This window comes from Alligator sinensis, unplaced genomic scaffold (assembly GCF_000455745.1).
Source record: "Alligator sinensis unplaced genomic scaffold, ASM45574v1 scaffold169_1, whole genome shotgun sequence".
In the NCBI taxonomy this organism is placed as follows: Eukaryota; Metazoa; Chordata; order Crocodylia; family Alligatoridae; genus Alligator; species Alligator sinensis.
The window spans coordinates 283,173-291,253 of NW_005841924.1; the positions used below are offsets into that span (position 1 = coordinate 283,173).

General features: G+C 48.2%; 2 protein-coding genes across 3 annotated transcripts in view; both read right to left on the bottom strand.

Annotated features, from left to right (window-relative positions):
- The window catches only part of LOC102368346 (toll-like receptor 2 type-2), a 20,567-nt gene that overhangs the window by 4,250 nt on the left and 8,236 nt on the right, over positions 1-8,081 (bottom strand). Inside the window, exon 1 of one of the 2 annotated variants that reach the window (XM_006019143.3) lies at positions 2,407-2,528. The exons of the other annotated variant lie outside the window; for it this stretch is intronic. The gene's annotated coding sequence lies outside the window, so the exon portion shown is untranslated. Of the gene's footprint in view, positions 1-2,406; positions 2,529-8,081 lie in introns of those variants that run through there. 2 annotated transcript variants of the gene reach the window in all.
- The window catches only part of TMEM131L (transmembrane 131 like), a 153,067-nt gene continuing 146,995 nt past the window's right edge, over positions 2,010-8,081 (bottom strand). Inside the window, exons 35-36 of the mRNA XM_025198521.1 lie at positions 2,407-2,554; positions 2,010-2,122 (exon numbers count right to left, since the gene is read on the bottom strand). The gene's annotated coding sequence lies outside the window, so the exon portion shown is untranslated. The remainder of the gene's footprint in view (positions 2,123-2,406; positions 2,555-8,081) is intronic.

Here is an 8,081-nt window from a genome sequence, read left to right on the forward strand (position 1 = left end):
CCCCTCATCCAAATCACTGATGAAGATGTTGAACAGGGCGGGCCCGAGGACCGAGCCCTGCGGGACCCCACTGCCCATGTCCTTCCTAGGCTGAGAAGGACCCATCCACTACCACCCTCTGGGTGCGGCTCTCTAGCCAGTTGGCGACCCACTGGACTGTGTGGGTGTCTATGCCACAGTCCCCCAGTTTCCTAACGAGAACGGGGTGAGAGACAGTGTCAAAAGCCTTCCGGAAGTCCAGGAAGACTATATCCACTGCTACCCCTGCATCCAATAATTTAGTGACCTGATTGTAGAAGGCCACCAGGTTGGTCTGACATGACCTGCTGCTGATGAACCCGTGCTGATTGCCCCTGAGCATGCATTTCCCTGCTGGTCCCTCCTGGATGTGTGCCAGAATAATTTTCTTGAACAGCTTGCCCAGGATCGAGGTAAGACTGACTGGCCTATAGTTTCCCGGGTCCTCCTTCCTCCCCTTTTTGAAGATGGGAACCACGTTGGCCCTCTTCCAGTCCTCCGGCACCTCTTCAGCTACATCACCAGGTCAACATTCCTTCCTCCCCCAACCACCTACCTGTCTCACACCTATTGTCTTCTATGGCCTCTGATCCTCACTGCCACACACCTGCACTTTCAGACCTGCATTTTGCATATTGGCTTCTATTCCATCCAGGAGAACAAAACAGCAGATGACTCTCCCTATGCCTGTGTTTGGACCGGAAAGCTTGCAAAGAACAACTTTTCCAACTATTTAGTTCATCTAATAAAAGATATCACATTTACCCAAAGCACCTTGAACTGCAGTGTAATTTCATTTGTTAGGACTTCTGATTTTATTTTTTTTCTTCAAACAGGAAGTTAGACAGAGTGGCCTAAAAACTGACTTTCTTTTTGTAATGTTTCCCTGGTTGAGGTTCATTTTCTTTTCCCGATGATTTACTTTGGAGGTGTGACAACTCATTGATGTTTAAAGTAATTGCATACTGTAATTAAATACTCAGGTTTTACAACCTATTCTTCCAGAAGTATATAGACACTAACTTCTGGATTGTTAGCACTGTGCCTCCTCTTTTTTACTGAACATCACAAGCGTTACTCATAGAATTGCTTCACCAGAAACAACGGGGAATGACACAGCAACTCGTCTGATTTGGTACCAAGAACTTTATTAGATGAAGACAAGACAAAAATTTTTAAGTACAAGGTTAGTCATACATACAGACACCAGCCTGACAAGCAGTTCAGAGCTTTACAGTGAGGATTCAGGATTGGTACCAGGTCCCGAGTTTCCTGCTGGGCACTGAGTGTAGAGATCTGTGGTCACGATCTCATGTGTTGACACTCCACAAGGTGTGTGTCACAAGGTGATCAAAGAGGTGTGTGCAGGATCACCAGTCATCTGTCTTTTATACATCTCTCTTCCTTCTTCTTGAACCTTTCATCCTATCTATGCTCTAAGCTAAATAGATTTTCTTATTTGGAGCAAATATTATAATTAAATATTATAATTATAATTAAGCTGAGACCCTAGGTGTTGCCAGGATACCAAGGACCTTTTGACCCAGACAAGAGATGAAAAAAACACCACAGACACAGGTTTTTCCTATCTCCATAAGCACTTGCTTCCTGCTTTCTTGCTCAAGCAGCAAGTGAATGATACTGCCGTTCAACAGAATCTTTACTACAGAGGTCAAGCCAGCTTGTTTTTACATTTTAAAACCCCAATATGTCTGATTCCTGTTCTCCACCTCAGTGCCTTAATGCCTCATCCTAAATCTTGTAGCATAATTTAAAATATCACGCTACATAAGGGTTGTCTACATTTTGCTTTAGCCAGAGAGGGACTTTTACAACCTTGAACCTTGCAAGCAGGGTTAACACACCAATATATCAATACAAGATTTCACTTAAACAAAAATTATATTGCTAAGGACAATAGTACATGGGTGCATCTAAAAGACTATTTTCTGGTTTTTCTCTTCCTCATGCTTTAGATCTTTCTTGTTTTCGGATATCGTTACATTCTTTGTGGGAGAGACCATGTCTGTGTCTTTTAAAAAAAAAAAAAAAAAAAGAGTCCAAGATAAAGGGGACTGATGTTACTCCAGGCTTCTTGGCATTACTATAAAGTAAATAATAAAAAGGAAAGAATGATACATCTTATGAATTCTGCAAAGGCAATCCAGAATATCTGTGGAAAAGTGGGGACAACCCATCAAAACAAGTGAATCCTGTCACCATTTGATAAACAGCACAGACAAAATGGAACACATTGCAGCAGCGTACATTTTAGTTCCTTTGCCAACATAGTACTGATTTAATTCACACAGGGTCTGACCACACAGCTTTTGATATCACTGGCTTCAGTAGCAGAAAGATTACATCTATAGTTACTCGAGTACTGACCTTCCTTACTGAGAGATATCAATTGGCTTCAGTACCGGCCTTTCTTACTCCTGCATTCTGTATCAGTCTCGTGTCTTAGGATCCAAAGAGTCTCTTCTCATACCAGCAACATCACAAGAAAACCAGGAATATGCTGGCTGATGAAAAGCTGAAAAACACAGGCTAACGGGTGAAAATTGTAACTTCTGTCTGCACCCTTATACTGCTCTCCTTTGAGCTTTAAGATTCCTGTTTCCTAATCAAGGTGGATAAATGTCAATGATTTAAAAATAATAATAATAATGTGGCGGGCTCACTGCTTTCGCCTGGCAAACCCGGCTTGGAGAAGGGCACTTTGGATTGGTGGAACATTTCCACCAATCAGGTAACAGCTGGGAGGGGCTTGCCCCACCCCTGCTTGGACTGGGAGGTGAGAAACCCCTAGACCTGATTGAAGACTGCGCTTTGCAGGTCCGGCAGACTTCAGGGGTGGGCCTCCAGGGTAAATAAAAGCCCAGTGTACTCAGCTATGCTGAGCAGATGCAGTGAGGGACAGCGAGGAGAGAGGAGCTCCAGAGAAGACTATCATCTGGACCCCGCCTGAGCCTCGACAGTGCATGGATCAGCACACGGGGAGCAGGCCCTGGAAGCTGCTCCGGCCTCACACAATGCGCAGGTTGGCACATGGGGAGGCTGCTCGGGCCCCACACAGTGTGCAGGTCAGTGCACGGAGAGTCGGCCCTGGGAGCAGCTCGATGCTGCTCAAGTTAGCCCCGGCTCTAGTCCAGATAACCAGAGCACCACAGTGTGGCTCAGCATTAAACTAAAAGAGCCCCAGTGCACAAAGGAGGGCCCGGGAAGGGGAATGACCCCTGGTGTAAGGCTGGGGAAATGGAGCCAGTGAGGGCTCGGCTCCCACAGGAGCTCCCTGGGTGCCCAACGTGGGGCCCAGAAGGAAGAACCTTCAACTGGAGGCCAATGGCTCCAGGAGGCCTGAGACGGTATGGGGACCCAGAGGCCAGATCGATAGCCCCCAGAAGAAGGGCTGAGAGTTACTGGGAACCCGGGTCCTGCAGGGGAGGCATCCCTGGGCAAGGGACCCTGGGGGGAGTGGGCCTAGGGGGAGAAGACCCTATCCCATTCAAGGGATCAAGTGGTTGGAACCCAGATAGGGTGCATCTAATATCTGGTATAGTTATGTTTCCTATTCGGTATCTATTGTTATTGTTGGTGTTATAAATAGTTAGGTGTATTAATTCTGTATAATGGGCTCTGTAAGGATGTCTTTATTAGCTAACCCACTTGTGGTACAAACTTGCTGGATTGACTGTCCTGGGAGCCACCCCTCTTCTGGGCCTAAGGCACGGGTACTTGCCCGAATGCCTTTCCTAGGGCCGACTTCCTCCAGCTAACAGACCTTTATATGTATGTTTGTATCTATATCTGTAATTATATCTATCTTAAAGAGTTTTATATATGTGTATATTGGTAACTCAATAAATTGTATATAGTTAAGAATTTGGGCTTGAGCTAACTCTATAGAGGAAAGAGGTATCCGCTCAAAATTCTGGCATCCCTTTAAGAGCACCCCCTCCTGCCTACCTGCCCCATCCGATTGAAAATAGGGCACACCCTTGGGTGTACCCGGGTTACAAAAAAAAATCAGTTTTTTTTAAAAATCAAAATCAGATTTTTTTAAATTTAATCATATTCTTTGTTGTTAAGATGCTTTTGGGGGAGGGCTGGCTCCCCACTGCCATGCACCCTCCCAGAGAGCGGGGGGGGGGAGGGGGACCGACACCCCCCAGATCTGTACTTGGGGCAGGCACAAGCTCAGGCTCCCGCCCCGCTTTCCTCCCCTGGGGCCTCTGGAGCCCAATGGGCACCACCTGGCGAAGCTGGTGACAGTGGGGCTGCGTGGGGATATCCTCACTACTGCTCACCCCACCCCCGCTGCCCTGGTGACATGCCTCCTGCCCCTGCCACTGCTTTGAGGGGTGCAGTCCTGTGCCGCTACACTCACTGCAGCCCTGTGCACAGGAGACATGGTGCCGGGGTAGTGCAGGGCAAGTAGCAGGAAGGAGATCCCTGCGTGGCTCCGCTGCTGCCTGCCACACTGGGTCATGCCTGCTGGGCTCCAGTGGCCCCAGGGGAGGGATGCAGGGTGGGAGGGAACAGCCAAACAGCACAGAGAAGCTGCTAGTCACTGTTCCCTGCCACCCTGCTTCCCTCCCCTGGGGCCATCCAGAGCCTGGCAGGTGTGATCTGGCACAGCAGGCAGCGGCGGAACTGCACAGGGATCTCCTCACCACTGCTCATCCAATGCTGCACCAACGTCGCACCTCCTGCACATGGGGCTGCATTGGGGGCAGCAGCATGGGGCTGTGCCCGTCCAAGCAGCAGAAGGCACAGGAGGCACGTTGCCAGGGCAGTGAGGGGCAAGCAGCAGCTAGGAGATCCCAACCCGGCTTCGCTGGCCCCAGCCATGCTGAGTCATGCCTGCCAGGCTCTGGAGGCCCTGGGAGAGGGAAGCAGGGTGAAAGCTTGAGCCTGCAGCTTACACCTGCCCTGGGTACAGATCTGAGGGCACAGGTCTCCCCTGCCCCCTGGGAGTGCACATGGCAGCAGGAAGCCAGCCCGCCCGAGCCCACAGTAGTGGGGAGCAGGGGCAAGGGGCTTTGGACCTGGGTCTGTAGCCCTCGCAGCTGGGGTACTGTAGGGGGGTTTAATTTTAATCACGGATTTGGGAGGGGTTTTAGCAGAGAATTTGTAATTTTTTATCAGAGAAAACCAGGATCCCTGCTGATGACCCACCCATCAGCCCTATTGGCTCTGCAGGTTTGTGTACACACAGTCAAACCCTTTCCTTTCTCTAAAAGTGCAAAGTTTCAAGAAGTGAAATGGATAAAGGATATCAAACCACAAGAATGCACTTTTTGTAGAAAATGATTAAATTGAGGCTTCCTGACCAATGATTTAAATGTAATTTAAATCAATTTGATTTAAATCAAATCCACCCTGTTCCAAATGCTCATTAACTTTCTTTATTGAAACTTAGGTGTAAGAGTTTTCTTTCAAACTGTTACCTTTCTTAAGTTGGTACACTCATTCTATAAATGTGTTGCTTTTGAAGCCAGTAGAATTGCTAAATAAGTGCAACACTGCCCTTCAGACTCATCTATCTGTTTTAATTTTTGTACTGAGAAAATGGATACAAAAGTTACTGCTTATTCTTGAACCATCTTCTGTGTCAGCTGGAATTCAACTGCAGGTCCCCTTTCCTTAGGACAGTCAACTTTTATTGGTGGAACCAATGATGCAATTCCTTCAGGAAATCCATTTTTTCACAATCAGTTCTGGCAGCACTAGAGAAATAGCTTTCAAACTGGATTTCCCCATATGCATTAAAATAAAATTAAAATGGGGAAAGTTCTCTCTCAAAAAGTAAAAATTTGAGGATGTGTACTACTTGTAACTCATTTTTGTAAGCGTCCAGAATTATGCTGATACCAAACATTCATCATGTCTGCTTGCTTACATTAGTTAGTTATGTTCCCAAGTTGAAGATGATCAGGCCTAGAGGATAGGATGTCCATTTTAAAATATAAAACTGGGTCAAGTTTTTGGTCAGAACAGTACAGTAGAGATATGTTCAAAGCTACTTCATTTTTCAGGACACCATGTCAAAAATAATATTTGAAGTGGACAGTAATTATCAAAGACGATTAAGTTAACAGGAAGCCTTTGTGAAAAATGGACAATAATTCCTTATCCAAAAGACAAAATTTTGAACAAAAATAAACTGAAAAATTTCACTGAAGCAGTGTAGAATTAAAAGGAGGTAAGGAGCTTGTGCTAAGCAAAAGAGAATTTTATGAATTTGAAAATTTTGTATTCATATAAGTGAGGACAGCCTAGAACTCTTTGAGTTTCACCAAATGCAGCCAAAGGATATAAAGCATCTCACTAGGTGAGAAAAGCAGAGCTGTTTTTCTGAAAAGTGCTGAAACATTAATCTTTTGAATTTTAAGTGCCATACTTTCCAAAAATGGTTCCAGTTTTGTGGACAAAACATATATTTTTCAAGGTCTACCATTTGCAAGCACATGGAATAAAATTCAGACTTCTCGAAAATGGCATTGATGTGCAGTAACTCCAGTGATCTTCATATATACATGCAGAAGGTATGTACTCCTCAAGGTTGCCAAAGCACAGCTACACCACAGTTATGGGTCCCAATACTTAAAAAATGAACGACTGCCCCCCGGAACCCTTTAGCTGAGCCAGTAGGGAGCCACGCTCCTGAGCCGTGCCATGCGAACAGAGCGTGCCGGCGTTTGCACTGGCGTTCGTGCCAGAGGGCAGGCAGGAAGGGCCAGGAGGGAGACTCCTGCAAGGGTAGGGTGAAGGCACCACACAAAACTCTAAGTAAACAGCAACTTATACAATGGTGTGGACACCGAGTGGTGCTAGGGCCCCTGTCCGGGGGGCGCTGCCTGCCTGGGGCTTGTCTGAAGCCTCCACCCAGACAAAGCCCATGGGGGGCTGGCGTCCACCTGCCCCCTGGCCTGCGGGGGATGCCCAGCAGGGCCAGAGGGGGCAGGGAATGGGGGCCCCCACACCTGTCCTGCAGGCGCCTGTCTTAGGGCCCCGGAGGCGCAGGTGAGGGAGCTCCAGGAGGAGGTTAGCAGGCTGAGGGGAATCAGGGAGGCGGAGGATGAAATTGATGGTTATTTCCTTTCCCTGCAGGACCAGGCACACAAGGAAGAAGCACCCTGGGAGGTGCCCTCCACTGCTGAGTGGCAGACGGTCACAACCAAAACCAGGGTTGCTCGCAGCAAAGCAGTACCAGTTCCTCCAGTCCGGCTGGATAACAGGTACAAGGCTCTGGCAACACTGCAGGAGAAGGAAGGAGAGGAGGAAACCTCCAGTGAGGAGGCAACTCCACTCTCTTCATGCTCTGAACAGGCCGAAGGAGCCAAGCAGACCCGGAGGAGGAAGCGTTGAGCGATCGTCATAGGCAACTCCATCCTGAGAGGTACGGAGGGCCCCATCTGTCGCCAGGACCCCTCAACATGCGAGGTGTACTGCCTCCCTGGAGCAAAGATTCGGGATGTGATGGGGATGATCCAGCCCACTGATTACTACCCCATGGTCCTAATCCATGTGGGTACTAATGATGAGGCCAGGAGAAGCCCTGATCACCTGATGACAGACTACCATGCTCTGAGGGGCGTGCTGAGGGAGATAGGAGCACAGGTGGTATTCTCCTCTGTCCTACCAGTGAGCGGACATGGAAGATGACATGAGACCTGCATCAGAGAGACCAACTGGCAGCTTCGGGAATGGTGTCTCGAGGCAGGCTTCGGCTTCCTAGACAACGACCGGCACATCACGACGAGAGACAGGCTCAGGTGGGATGGGCTTCACCTTTCCCCCCAAAGGTAAGCATGTGTTCTCTTCTAGGTTGGTGGATCTCCTCCGGCAGGCTTTAAACTAGGCTCATCAGGGGATGGGGAAGATGAGGGCGGAAGAAGCCTTGAACCAAAAAACCAAGAGACACCCACAAGAACAGCCCAGCCTAGATCGAACACGAGCAGAACAAATACTCAGGTAAGCAACAGGGGCCTGGGTAGTACTGAGATTAGGGGGCCAGTGCACACATCTTCAGGAGGCCTCAAATGCCTCTACACAAA